Raw genomic sequence first — 15,277 nt, 5'->3', positions numbered from 1 at the left:
CACTGGGCATGTTCATAAACGCATACACACAAAACAATAACAGCATAAAACACAATACAAAAAGGCCTCCTTTCGGAAATACGGAGGAGGTCAACCGTGCGCTTTTGCGGGGCAGAAAAATATAGTTCAGATTGTTTCAAACCCCTTCCGTGGCCTTCCCTTCGATCGTTCCCGCGAGTGTTTTTCCTCTTCGATCTGACACATTTTTTTGTGTTTGTGTAGGACGGGGTGGATTTATTCCGGCGCTTCCGATGCGTGCGCGAAATTTTACCCTGGGACAGCGCAGTTCCATCCCTCGGACATTTGCATTTTCGGTTAGTGAAACACACAAACAAAACAGAGAGATGCACTTAAGGGAAGCGAGCGCAACACGGAGTAGCTGGGGGAGTGTGGTGATCGCGGAGTTGTTAAGCTTCTGGGGCGGCAGCACAACACAATCTTCACACCACCACCACCACCCCCTCTTGCAGCTCGGGTTTTGTTGTTGATGTTGCGGCGGATGCCAAACGCAAACCGCGCAACTATGCGCATCAATCAACGCAAGCGCGAGTGCGCGCGCGCGCGAAAGCTGTTGCTTTATGTGTGTGTGTGTGTGTGTGTGTGTGTTGTTTTTTATTTCAATCTTCAACGAAAAAAGGTTTTTATTTTCCCGTTTTTCCCTTCCTTCGACCTTCCCGCCCGCTTCTTTCCTCACTGCACACACGGAATGCATTTTAATGAACGATCGAAACGAAATCCTGTGCTTGCCAAAAAGATAGCGCGAGAGAGAGAAAATATAGCAGCGTGAATCAGAGCGCAAAATAGTACAAACTACCCCCAAACCACCCTATTTCTAAAAAAAAACACACACACACACACAGCGCAGAGGAAACTAAACGAGCGGGACGAGCGCGAAAGTTATGCTCACGCGCGAACTGCGAGGCCCCAGAGGGGGAGGAGGGGTTGGGGGGAGGAATTCAGGTGGAGGTTCTGGTCCAAATAAAACAAGATAGAAAATTAAAAACAAAAACAGCACGGTGAACCGACGGAGGAAAGCGACACACCACACCGGTGGAAAGCTGGAGGAAATCGAAGCTACTAAAAGCTTGTGAGAGTTGGCTCTTTTACGGAATTCAACTGCCAACACACTTTCGGTGCGTTAGCCATTTCTCCCCTAGATCAATTAATAAAAGCTTCCGATGGTGGTTAAGGTTCGTAGCTTAACCGCTTCACGAAGTCTTTCGATAGAGTTCGACACCAAAAAAAAACGCCATTTCTTGAAGGAGCTAACTACTGATGAGAGCTGCTGAATAGGTCATAAAAGTGGAGTTATAGACCACCAGAAGATGCAGTCCTCCCTCCTCGGGGGCATGGAAGGTGTGAAGTAATGCCCGTAAATCGGTGTGACTAACGACGGAAGCTGTGTGGACGAAAAGTTCCGCCGAGCTAACGGTAAACAGCGCCACCCTACCCAGAGGGACCCCCACACAATACAGATACCGCAGGCGCCGCCGCGCACTGTTGACACCTTCGCGCGTGGGGACCTCCTAAACAGGTTCTAGGAGAGTTGTACCACCACCACGTACGGTCATCAAAACGACCCACCAGACTAGACGTGACGGCGTGTGGCGTCAGTCGTCGTCTCTGTAGGGTCAAACAACTGCCCCATGAGTCCCAGAAACCTGCCCACGATGGAGACCGAAGGGGTCGTCGTCGTCGTCGTCGTCGTGGGGTCTCGAGTCCAGCAGGGGAGTTGTTCAGTTTTCATTCATAAAACCAAACCGCATGCCCATATACACCATGGGACGTGGAATAACCACAGACATTGGGGAGTTCGAGGAGTTGGCCACCAAACGGTCAGACTCTAATTCATTGAGTGGAGAGAGAGACACCCCTATAGCGTGGCGTAGAAAGAGGCATAGAAAACGTGAAGAACCAGAGTCGATGCGTCAGCAAACACCTCCACACACACACACCGCCGCCTGTTACCTGGCGGGCGGGCGGGCGGGAGGCCACACATGATCATGGGGGATCATGTGATTGAGTGATTTGATTGAGTAGGCTGGCTGCTGCCGCTAGCGTCCAACACCTTCCTCCAAAACTCCTTCGTTGGATAAAAATGGGCGTACAATGGGGCATGGTCGAACTCGCTGGAGTTGCCCTCGGACACTTTGGAGGGAAGGTCCGCTCACTTAGGATCGGACGATAGCACAGGGCTCGAACTCCTCCTCCTCTCCTCCAGCTTAACCGAGGGGTGGGTGAGCCTTTGGTAGACACACGATCCGTTTAGAGCCGCGGCTTTTGGAGGTCTTAATTTTAAATCCAACCTCTCTTTTTATTACCTGACCTGACCTGCCCCCTCAAGGAATGGATGGAGGGAAAGGGGGGGGGTTTGTGTTTTCTCACTTCCCACTTGTTCGGCACCCTCCCTTCCATCTTTACAACCCCGAGAGCGCCACGCGATGATCCGCGGGTGAGAAAACGATCAGCGATCGCCGATCGAATATCAGAAGGCTCGAAACGCCGAGATGATAGACGATGATCATGAGGCAGCACACCCCGTTGGACCCTTTCTCTATCTCTCTCCACCTTCCGTTCCTATCTCCCCGTAGCTATTAGAGACTCCAACCAGAGGCTGAAACCCTATCCTTTCCCCCAAAGGGAAAGTGTGTGTAAGTGGGTAGCGAAAGGTAGAAATTAAAAGTTGGCGCTAGACGCATCTCTCTGCCTTGAAACGAATGTTGGGAGGGGGCGAGGAAGTGTTTTGGTTTGCTATTTCATTCCGCATCGTTTGCTTAACGCCGGCGCGCGCCGAGTTTGTTGTAGTAGGTCAAGAACGGAAGGGATTCCCCTTTTTTTTTTGCTTGGCTCTGAGTCATCTCTCTTTCGTAATTGCTATTACTGGCGGCGTCAACTTGACACCCCGCTTGGGTGACACCTTCCAATTGATTGAACGATCAGCCGACACGTCATCGATTGGTGTTGAGAAACCCCTCTCCCGGGTTGGTTTGTCATCAACATCCTCCTCGTGGTTCGCTTTTGACGTCGAGTCCGTGACGAACATGCACACACGCGTGTCGTTGAGGCGAGATTCCCCAAGGTTGCCACACATTCGCAACCGTGTGTGTCTTATTACCCGGCGCACCGGAATTTAACCCACCCCCCCCTACCTAACCTCCCCACCCCACGCTAGACCGAAGGGGGAGGAAAAGAATAACATGATGTAATGGAACTCCCGCGTGTGTTGCGCGCGATGAATCGTGCGCCGTCGTCGCGTGTTCCGTTCATGAATCGACAAGATTTCTTTTGACCAGACGACCACCTCCCCCCCCCCCCCCCAACCAACCCCCAATCCCCCTCGTTCTTGAGGGTGCGCGCTCGCGTTTAGATGTTGTGCTATGGGGGTTTTTGAGGTGGTGTCCGATTGCGCAAAAGGTGCGAAATTGATAAGCATTAGGGCGCACTCCCACGTACCACACATTCGTAACTGAACCTGTTTGTTTGTAGCTCGCTTCACCCTTTCCCTTCGTGCCCCCTGAGGCGTGCGGGCAGAAGAAGATAATGCGTGGCTTGAAGAAGAGAAGCGGGCGGATGTGCACGGTTCACACGATCGTGTTTCTTCTTGTTTTCCGGACGGTGCTGCTGCTGCTGTCGGGTAATAGTCCCCGACCCCCCGACACGGGGTTGGTTTGGGGCGCCGCGCTTTTTTTTTGATAACGGTCGCCGCCAGTTGAATTGCATTCCAATCGGTCGTGTCGCGCATTTTTGGAGCCGAAATGATTCAATCACTGCGCGGCCCGTAACAAAAGATTGAGATGGTGTGCGTAATTTCCAGCACTTTCCTTCGAGTCATTCATGAGAGTTGGCGAAGATACCACACTTTTCTTCGCCAATAGTAAAAGGGGGTTAGTTATTCGGTTTGGTGACGCGGGGTTATTAAGTGATTCACGCGTAACCGATGTTTTCCTTTGAAAGTGACAGCGGTTAATAAAAAAAACCCGAATCCGGCCTCTCTGCACGGACGTGACAACACCTGCTGGAATGCAGCCGAAAGGTATTTCATCCGGGTGACGTGTTCTTTGGTGGGTGAACATGATTCCGCAACAACGCTTATTCATGGTTGTTTTAGCGTGCATTGTTTTCTTTTACCGTTCGAAAAATTATAGATTTAACGTATTAAATAAAAACACCGACAGGGGTATCTGCAAGTTAAACCAAAATTTTAAACACAATTTAACTGCTGAATTTCTCATAAATTTTTTAATTAATACAGAGGTCCAAAAACATGCAATTAGTTGCCCAAAATTATACACGAAGCAATTTGTGCAAATAAGATGTTATTGGCACGTTATCGCTGCTCAACTCACACCTCGGAGGTCATGGGGGAACAATTTCGCGCACCTTCTAAAGGCACGAAACGTCGTCGAATGTACCTTTAGGAAAAAAGGCAGGGAAATAAAAATTAAACTGAAAAAGGGCGCCCTTCACCAGAGCAGATGAAAAATAGACACGGCTCGCCAAATCGGAAAATTTCTCATGGGAATTAGCACCGGCAATGGCACCATCTGCACACAGAGAGAGAGCGAGCCCCAAACACGCACGCACGCACGCCTATTTACCTTCACCTTGCCCGAGACACAAACGCCCATCATGGCCGCGGATCGCGTTTTTCCCATTTCCCACCTTGCGCGCTCGAGGGACGGAAGGTTCAGACAGAGTTAATAATGCTGCCACCGGGCGGAAATAGGAAAGGTTTTCGGATATGTTGGGGGACTTACCCCTCCACCACCTCCACCATTGGCCCACTCCTTCACCCGAGTTTTTGTTGTGTGCTGTTGTGAGAAGGCCCTTTGCATTTTAAAAACGCATGTGTGTTTCACACGAACACACACACACACGTGTGATGTGTTGTGCAGTTGTGCAACGGACCGGAACCGGGAATGCGTGTGAGAGAGCAATGGCTTGTCCCTTGGGTTTTCCTCCCTTCACCGTTCGCGTTCATTTCCTCGTTTCGGTGCGATCAGAGTTTTTCCTTCCTCAACCCACAGCGACGCTCAACGCGCGGGGGGGTGGAAGGGAAAATGGTTGTGCTGCCCGGTCGTGCATTGTGATTTGTTCTCGTTTATTCCGTTTAATTTACCGGAGTTCTCCACGCAACGAAAGAGGGGGCTGCAATTCCGGAAAACTCTACCCATAAACGAGTGGGCCAAAATTGCAATCGGAAAAGTGGCGACGACGGTGATAATAAACAAACCCGGAGCGGGTGGGTGGGCAGAAAATGAGCGATAAAAACAAATGCGCCCAACTTATGCAACCGCTCCCCCTTCTCTTCGTCCAAAGGCTTTGTTTTATGGGTGAGAAAACGCAACACGATATATTTAAAAAACAGGAGGAGGAATTGGGAGGGTTTTCACTGGAGGTGGGGGGAGGGTTACAAAAATAAAAACAATTAAAGAGGAAAAAACACAGGTGTGGTGTTTGTAAGCCGTTATATATTGCCACAGAACGCGTGCATCTTCGTCGTGGTCTTTTGCTTCAAAAAAAAAAAACAACACATTTCCTGGCAAAAGGAACATTTTGAGAAAAGTGTGTCCTTGTGCCCGGTAAAGTAAAGGGAAAAAATCCTAGATTAAACGAAGATTAAAACAGAAACAAAAATCGTTCGCTATAGTTTTCACAAAGCAATAACGCACACAGTTGTCATCCGTGAGGCTTTGGGAAAACACAGGCCTCGGACCAAACCCTCGTCGTTCGTCGTTCCAGCGAAATGGACAAACAGTAGTTTTCTTTTTTTTTTATCAAACACGCAACCGTGATGATGGCGCTCACATGTGTAATAAAAGCACCAGCGATCTCTGTCCATCTACCACCTAGCTTTGGCGACCGGCGTTTCCCACCGGAGAAAAGTGCCACACCAACGTTTTCCCGCTTAACACTTTGGGCCTGTTATGACTTCGGGGCGTATTTTGAAAGCAAAATTGTTTTATTTTTGCAACGGTTTTTTTTTTTTGGTTTTGGCGGTAGTATAATGCATTGTGAAGTGTGGGACAGTTCAGTCTGTGACGGGTTTCGCCGTGAGTTAATTTTTCCACGTCCTTAAGCCATTCATGAGTTTTTACCAGTTTAAATTCAATAAATGTTTCTATCAAACAGTATAAAAATGAGCTCCAAAATGGTTATGCAATCGGACTACCGACACCACATGGAAAATGGTCGAACACGATCGATATATGTGCAACACTTGCCTCCTCTTCCGTTGACGAATTGTGTTGTGTGTGTCCACATCCACGGCGCAGCGAGATTGCACAACAAATTCCAACGCCTCGACGGCTATGCCCGGGGAGGAGGGAGGGGGTGGCAGATGAAGTAGAGCATAACGCATAAAATCTCTTCGTCCGCGAAATAACAGCAGCACCATCAGCACCATCATCGTCATTTGTGGATCGTCATCATCCGCCACCGAAAAATCACACGACGAATGGGAAACGCGAACCACCCTGCCGGGGGTTTGCTTTCCACACCACCGTTCGAAAACTTTCACCAATGGTCACCGGGTTTATCTTACCCGTACTTTAGTTTAGTTTTTTTTATTTCCAACACCCCATATTTCCCAGCGGTGGCCGAAAGTTTTTCACACATTTTCATGCGCAACACAAGAGACTGCCAAAAGCTCTAGACCGAAGGGAAGTTTCCGCACTAACAGCAGATAGCAAGTGGTGGAAAGGATTACCTGTACACGTCTGCTTGGTTGGGTGTGAATTTTCCACCCCCTCCGGGAACAACATTTCCGGGAAAAATTGCAGTCAGGCAAATGGAAAAGTGAACCACACGGAAACTATAATCAAGCAAGAAAAAAAAGAGCCCAGAAACAATACGCAGCATCTCTTACGTATTTTATTTTTGTTCCCTGGGAGGAAATGTACCGGGCGACACCTACATTTCTTTTCCCAACATTTTTTCAGTATCCCGAAAATCCCACGACGATTACGCAGCGACATCTCGAAGCGAAGACACCATCTTCCTTTCTTTCGTCTTTTGTATTTTTGTTCCGCTAGTTTTTATTGCTGTGAAAACCGCCCCGGAAAACGGGGCGAAAGAAATTGTCGTCTCGCGGTGGCGAAAAGTGTGCGTGCGACCGGGAGGAGGAAGCCCCGGAGAACTCGGGTTGCAGCACACATCTTGATCATTGCTTTTCTGGGGGTTTACGAAATTGACAGGTTCGCGGCAGCGTGGGAAATCGGCGTTGGCGATTGAATTGAAAACGATCTTAATGATGGCGCGGCGGCGTGTGTGGGAGGAGAAAGATTGTCAAATTTTTCGATCTCGAAGCAATTAAAAAAAATTGAGAAGTGTAAAATAATGAAACATAAAATAGTCGTCTCGAATAAGAAACAAGATGCAGTGCAGAATCTTTCTAGAGATTATTCTCCCCAAGAGAAGATAAACCGGTCAAGAGGAAAAACATTACGCAACGATTGCGAAAGGGAAGTCCTGCGAAGGGGAAACATGCTTTCCAATCAGAGGCAGAACCTGATAAATAGACGAGGATTACGCCACAGGATGGCCATTAATTCTACCCGCAAACATTATCCAATCCTCCCCAGTACGTCGCGCGGGCACTTCACATAAATTGACTTCCGGAAGTGCGCCCCCCCTAGAACAGTATCCTCTCTCCTGGACATATGGAGTTGTGTGCGTACATGCAGGAAATTCCAAGGAGGGTGGCCCAACGATCCCCAGAGCTAGGGATGCAATAAATTCCACCCCTTCTTCCCCGAACACCCGAGCTCCGTGCCAAATAAAATAAAAACCAGGAAAATACCCCCACCCGCAACATGGGAAAACACCCACGAAAAACAGAACTCCTCACAAACTCATGCATGCGCGAATATCCTTCCTTCCGGAATAATGTCATCTCCCCTAGTCAAGACGAATACTGCCTGTGTTTTTGCTATCTTCCATTTGGTTGGGCCATACTTCGCGACGTCGTGTCTGGTTTCCTTCCCCCTGAAAAATTGTGGCCGAAACTTTCCAGACAGAACCGGAAGAAAGTACGAATATAAAAGACCGTTCTGCGATATATCTCCCGACAACAATCGGTCGGATTGATCTCGCGCCCGACCAAACAACAATCCCAACTTCCTCCACTCGAAGGATGATGCAACTTACCTATCATTGTCACCAGAGGAAAAGGAGGGCTTTCTGGAGCGGCTAAGAGAGGCTCGTATGACACGACCACTACTGGAAGGGAGGCTCAACAATTATGCTGACCGGAACCACGGTGAACGAAAAACTTCCTTCCTGTAGCCCTTGTGTGTTTGCTTGATGATGGTGCCTCCGGTTTAACGACTTTGCTCTGCTGCTGTGTTGCTTCTTCTTCCGTACCACCGAATGGCCACTGAATCCTCCTGCCTTGCCCGGTACAATTTATGCTCTCTACTGTGGCGGGATATGCTCTTCTACCGGCTTTTTTCCTGCCGCTGCTTCCACTCCACTGCCTTTCTTCTTTCACCTTCTTCTTTTCGCTTTATTGCTCCGGACAGCCTTTTTGTGATGTTTACTGCCGAAGGATTGGCTATTTGCCTTGGCCAATAATGCTCTATCCCGCTCGATCGACTATTTTCCCTGCTCCACAACAACCTTCCACGTGTGCGTACAAATTTGAAAACAGAAACAACGACCCCACAGAAGAAATAGGACCACAAACCCCACAGCCGTGTGGTTGTGGCACGAGGAAAGGAAAATTATGCACACCTAGATTCGTTAATTTTTGCTTCCTTCCTCCTTTGCTTGGTGGGGGGGCGGAAAAACCACTGCACACAAGGATCACCCACCGCACGTAGAAGAAAAAATACACACACACAACACACACGACACTTTAAAGGCACACTTAAGGCAGCTCACTTTCAGAAACTCACTTTTCCACCGAATGGGGGGCCCCGAGGCACACTAGCACTTGCTTTTGTTTTACTTTCCTTGAGAAAAAAAAGTTAAAAAGAAATAAGAATCGTTGTTTGGTTGGAGCTCACAAATTCCTACAACGAGGCAACAAACAGCAAAACACAAGAACAAGAGTGAAATTGCAGGATATTACTCTTTCCCAGCCGACTCAACATCACGGCTCGAGCAAACCGACAAGGAAGGAACCGAGCTAGGAAAACAATCAAACTTTTCCGTATCCTCTTCCCCGGGGAAGTCCGAAACCGATATGTCAGGACACGCGACAAACCGACCGGGTTGGAAGTTGTGGCCCAAAAACAACACTCAAAAAATACGAACAAATTAAAGCGAGGAAAAAAAAATAATGCACAGTCCATCAGCAACATAAGCTGTTTTCTTCCTTCGGACTTCCTTGCGGTTTGTACGTTCTGTTTGTGCTTCTTGGCTCGTAGCTTTTTTGTTTTTTTGATGTTTTTTTTCTCACAGTGTTATCCAACTCTACTGCATTTACTTCGACCACTAATGATTGTAGGTTTTCGTTTTTCCCTTTCGCTCTGTTGGGCGCTATTTGTCGCCCGAGTTCACTTTATTATACACTCCTTTTGTGTACCGCCTCCCGGCTCTTCTCCGACTATGGTATCCTTTAGCCTAGAACACCACACCACACCGTACACAAACGCAACTCACTTATTACAACCCGCGAAATGCAGCGTTTTTTTTATATGATGGTTTTGTGGATTTATTTATGATACCAAAAGAACTATTTGTGCTTCGTGGGGTACCGTGCGGTTTGTTTCTACGGCCGTTCCTAGTAGGCCATGCTTTGCAATATGAGGGTTTATAAATTTGTAACCACACAACTGTTCCGGCGAAAAGAGTATGACACACAATTGCGGAGGACGTGTGGGTGTGCTCCAGGTTGAACACATCGAAAATCGCGTGCACTTTCTCTGACGGAAAGGATCTATTCTTCTCTCCAGCTCCACGTGCTTTCGAAACATTTAGTACACGAAGGAAGGGTACACTACGAACATCCACGTGTTCCTGCTGAAGGACTCATCAGCCGGCTAATCAGTACGATCGTTCCACGGTACGGTGATGAGCTAAATCGACAAGAATTATTCTTCAACACTGCCGACCCACGCCGGATCGGTAAATATTTTCGAAGGATATTTACGTTCCGGCACTTGCATATTATTGCACCACACACCAACACTTTACCGTACCAGTCGTGTCTGCGGCGCAGCAGCGAACAACGACGAAGCGAAACTGTTATTCCACCTGGAGAGAAACGGAATTGAACGTCGGACACGATGCCCGCAAAAAAGGTAAACGCGCGTCAAGGCACCCGTCCCGTCTGATGTCTGGCGTAAGACTGATCGTTCGCAACGCGCAAGCTTTCCGTCCTCGCGTGCCGCGCCGGTGGCGGGTGCGAGCGAGATGCAAACAGCAACCGGCAAACGTCAAAAACATTCCATTCCATTTTACGAAGTGTTGTTGTGCGGAAAAATGACTGAAACAGCCAAATTGATAGTAACTTCCAATTCCTTTTACCGATTTTTACGGCAGACCCCTCAAACGAAAGGTCTTTTCCAGACCAACAACTTTGCCGAAGTGAAGATTTATCAATCGTTTGTAGTTTTTGAGTAAATAGATTACCGATTCACTGAATTCCGGAGTCATCATCATCATCATCATCGCCACCGTTTACCGATCCCGCGACCTTCGTAGAACTAGGCCCGGCGTATTCAATGTCAAATTTCCCGATTAGAAATGATGAGATACCGGTTAAGTGACCTTCACGCGCATAAACATCGGTGCTAGTTCCCGGTTCCGAATCGGCAATTACCGGTAAGGCTAGCCAATCACAGCGTTCCGTTGTAAGTGTTGGTCCCTAATACACTCGCAATTTAAACGCACACAAATACGTAGCGTTTCTACATCGAGCGACAAAGCTCGCCTGCAACATGGATGTCGCGTGACATATCATATTTATGCAAACTCCCCCAAACATAAACATAAAAAATATAAATCCTGATTACCAAATAATCTGTACGAACGGGTTCTATTTATTAAACATAGGAAAGAATGGAAATTACCCATCAAGTTTACTAATCAACGATAAAAATGTTACTAACGGAAAGAAGAAAATTCAAAAATTTCCTTTTTTTAAGCTTCCTACCAGGTGAAGGGTTTTAAGTTTAAAAAAATATTTGCCGTATAATATTAAAAGGTATTTATTAACAACAGAATTATCTATTCTTATATAAATGATGTGTAAACATAAATTTAAAAATGTTATAATTTTTTTCTCTTTACGCACCAATGTTGTTCTACAATTCCTTTCCGATTTTTGTATGTGTCTCCCAAATCCGTAATAAAGCTTAAGGAAAGACTTTTATTTGGAATCGAATAGTGAAAAACATAAATTAAATTTGAACGTTTCAAAATTAAAGAATGTTTCCTATCAAAAGTCTACATCAATAAAACTCTTTCAAACACTCTGCTGGTCAGCTGAAATGTTTCTAACTCAACCACGATGATATTTTGTCTGATCACAAATCAAATCTCTTTTTATTAAACTTCACAAGGGGGTTTTCTTTGCAAGCTATTGAATACTTTAAAACATTTTATGTCATGTTTTCTATTCCTATTTGTTATATTATAGCTTCAAAATCAAGACAAATTGAGACAGATAAGTTGTACATTCAAGAAGGATAATCGAGTCGATGTTGTATCAACTGAGTTCAAAATAAATCGATAAAGTTTTATCTAAACAAAAGAGAACAGGAATTGGTATATTGAAAAATGAAACCATACTAAAAATAGAAAGAAAGCGTAAGCCTATTAAACTTGCTTAACGCTGCATCGTTCTGATCAGCTGGGCCCGATCCTGGGCTTCTGAACGGCTTCCAATCGTAGTTGGGCAAATTTTGAGCCACCGTGTAAGCAAATAAGCGTTGATCGTATTTGCACACAGTTTGCTGAATCCCGAAAGCACATTAAAAGATCGTGCCCCGCTTGCCTTTCACCCTGCGGGAGCTCATCCCCGGCTGATCCTGGTCAATCAAAAGCTGCACATGCATGACCGTTGCTAATAGGGACATTAGCATTCATGCCGCAATCGCACTCTGACCGCTATCTTTCCTCGAAGAACCCTGGCGAAACCAAAACAACGACAAATGCACATACACACACAATTAGCAGTGCTTCCAGCGAATGGAAAGCGGAACTGGTTTGGGTTAGGAAATGAGGAAGAAAATCGAGCCCAGTGGGCCGCACCATGGGATGGCAGGATCCATCGCGGCGCAGGATCGACGAAAGGACCGAAGAGCACCGAAGACGCACAAGAGCGCCGTGGAAAAGAAAGAAAAACCCCCGAACCACGGTGGAAAAACGTGACCGGGACGAAAGATAGGGATCAGTACATGTCAACACAATGAGAATGGGAATAAGTCGTAACCTTAAACAAACACGTCCTGGGAGACTAATTGATTTACCTGGCCCCGGTGTGTGGGTGATCCGGTGCTACCTTCGGACCCGCAAAAAAAAAGGATCGATCCCGATGGCCGAGGACTCCTAGAGCTACGCACACATTGGCCGCATTGTCTACGGTTCCACTCGGTTGCCAATGTTGGGAAGCCATGTTTTGAGGATCCTTTTTTTCCTCGCTTTCTTCCTTTCCCCCCCTTCCGAAAGGAATTGTGGATTTTTGTCAATTTCAAGCTTTGTTTTTGTTTTATTACTTCCATCATCGTCGGCTTCTATTTCTTGCTTCACTTCCCGGTGTTTTGATGCGTTTAGCAAAACCCGGAGGCTTTTGGCGGTGCCCCGATTGTGCGCTGATCTCTATACCTCTCGCCGTCACTCGGCCCAACGTCTCAAAGGAGGCCGATTTTTCCCGAAATTGTTTGGTTCCTAGGCACGTCCATAATTTCCTCTTGGGAAGAAACCCAACGATCACCATTATTATCGGCTACAAAGGATAAAGGGCACCGAAATTAACAAAACAATTACACCGCAATGGACAGACACGCACGTTTGAGCAGCGAAACATAAATACACCGAGCGAGAGTCGTCGTTTATTGAGTTACGGCTGTGATTTGCCAGCAGTTTTCCTCTGTCTCTTTAGCAGCAGTTCTCTTCAATCAAACAATCGTTTTGGGTTTTGCTCTTAAGGGTGCAAGGGTTCATTTGGGCATTTTGAAATTGTTCTGTATCGAAGGAGAAATCGTTCAGTACGAGACATTTTTCAAATGACAGTTAAATTTTCATCCTACAAAAAAATTATAATTTTTAAGTGATCTAGAATTTTGATAGAAACAAGGACAAGACATGTAATAAATGCTATGGAAAAGACAATTTTTAGTTTTTTGTTTTCCACTCTCGCCAAGTGAATAAAAATATTACCCTAACTAAGTGGAATGTTATTGGATTTACAAACTTAACAAAATTAATGAATGTATAAATAAACGTATCAGAATGTATAGATAAATGTTTATAGACATTAAACAATAAATCAGTGCTGCTCTCAATATTATTTCAATAAATCAAACATATCGAACAGATCGACATGGAAAATGGACAGGTCCATAAAATGCCAACGTGGCTGCGACCCGTCACCAAAGTTCCCAGGTAGCCAGCCAATTGCGGCCCGTACACCTTCTTTCAATATTTTTACCAATTATTAAGTAGCATTTGTCAGTAGGACGGAAAGGAACACCATAAAAAAACACCATTCTGCTTAGAAAGGATAGCTGAGAAAAAAGGAGTAGCTTGAAAGGACGAGAGAAGAACAAACTGCCACCGCAATCGAGGAGAGGAAAAAGCAAGTGTGGCCGAACAGGAATGTTTCACCGTTGCCCTGTTAGGATGGTTTAGGTGAAGGTTGGCTTCATTAGCTGCCAGGATTGCCGGCGGGAGTGTTTTGCTTCTTCTTTTGGTCGTTTTTTGATCACCCGAATGTGTGTTCGGACGTGATGACAACAAAAAGGATTAGGCTACCCTTTGCGTCGCACCGGTGTTTGTTTGTAACTCGAGCCTTCCGCAGGCAGCTACGTGCCTTTGAAGGGATTTTGGAACGGGAAAGGACGTCGGTCGTTTTTCCGCAAGATCGCTCCGATCAGCGGGCCGCTTGTGGAAGGAAGGGGGGGAAGGTGCGGGCTACGAAGGAAGGTTGTACGATTTATGATAAAAGTACGAGCTCAAACTCAAAACATTACACAGCCTTTGGGCGAAAAGCCGAAAGCCTCGAGCCTAGGAAAACTCGCCCGCTCATCCTCTAATGCGATGAATTATCATAAATATTTGTTCGAGTGGAACCGGAGGCGAAGGATTCTCGCCGGCGGGCGGATGGTGAGGAAGGGCCGGGGGAGTGGTAACAAATGGCCCATGGATGGAGGTGATGTTGTCTATGCTGCCGAAAAACAAAACGAGGAAACAAGTAACAATATCTCACGCTTTTGTTTCCCACAGGATTTGTTTCGGGCCAGGATTTTCCACAAAAACGAAAAACCCCATACCGCGTCGCCCGCCTCACCTCGAACCCCTGGCCTTGTGTATCGGTTGTTGGTGTGGCGAACGGAGCGCAATCGGGTCGTAATTGTCGAGGCTCATTAGACCAGCTTACGAGCGGTTGGTTATCCACTTTGGCGCTTCACTGCGCTGAACCATCGATTCGATTGCGCTTAAGACTACTTTTAAGCCCGAAAGGCACAATTGCGTTGCCCCATCGGCCGGGTTTCGGCATCGGCCGATCCGGTGCCGGGTCGGGCCGGAGTCAAAGATGTGCGTAATCGCGGGGCCGGAGTTAATTTGCTCTCCTAATAGCACTCCAAGTGCCAGCCAGCCGTGGCCGACAACCTCCGACAAATTGGGCCTCCGATAAACGAGTGCCTTTGTGTGGCTTTTCCAAGCTCGCGTTTTGAGGTTCGCTGAAGTAGAAAGCAATTAAACTTCGCTATTTTTGTATGTTTTTTTTAGCACACCAGGACACTATTGTAGTGTTTTGAAACGATTTGAAGTTGCAAAGGCAGGTATCCTTCCTTTTATTCATGGAGGAAATGGATCATCAGCAAAAAAGTATCCCATTACCAATAGACAGCACAAAAAACGTTGTAGATACTGTTATGTTTTATTTGCTTAAGCAGGAATATTTTGACATGATTGTATGGACAACTATATGGAAACAAAGAATGAAATTATTTAAAAATGGAAATTTTTAACTTTTATTTTATTTCACAAACATCACAACATGTTAAAGTTGTATGGACAAGATGAGAAAAATTCGTGATACCGGTTTATTGGTATTTAAAATACTCAATAAACAAAAATCACAATAGTGTTGAGATGTTGACTG

At 46.4% G+C, this 15,277-nt stretch overlaps 1 protein-coding gene across 2 annotated transcripts in view; it reads right to left on the bottom strand.

Annotated features, from left to right (window-relative positions):
* LOC131267382 (protein rhomboid) overlaps window positions 1-15,277 on the bottom strand; it is an 83,838-nt gene that overhangs the window by 40,019 nt on the left and 28,542 nt on the right. Inside the window, exon 1 of one of the 2 annotated variants that reach the window (XM_058270248.1) lies at window positions 8,149-8,618. The exons of the other annotated variant lie outside the window; for it this stretch is intronic. The gene's annotated coding sequence lies outside the window, so the exon portion shown is untranslated. Of the gene's footprint in view, window positions 1-8,148; window positions 8,619-15,277 lie in introns of those variants that run through there. 2 annotated transcript variants of the gene reach the window in all.

Source organism: Anopheles coustani, chromosome 2, assembly GCF_943734705.1.
Source record: "Anopheles coustani chromosome 2, idAnoCousDA_361_x.2, whole genome shotgun sequence".
In the NCBI taxonomy this organism is placed as follows: domain Eukaryota; kingdom Metazoa; phylum Arthropoda; class Insecta; order Diptera; family Culicidae; genus Anopheles; species Anopheles coustani.
This window is presented reverse-complemented; position numbering and strand designations above follow the sequence as displayed.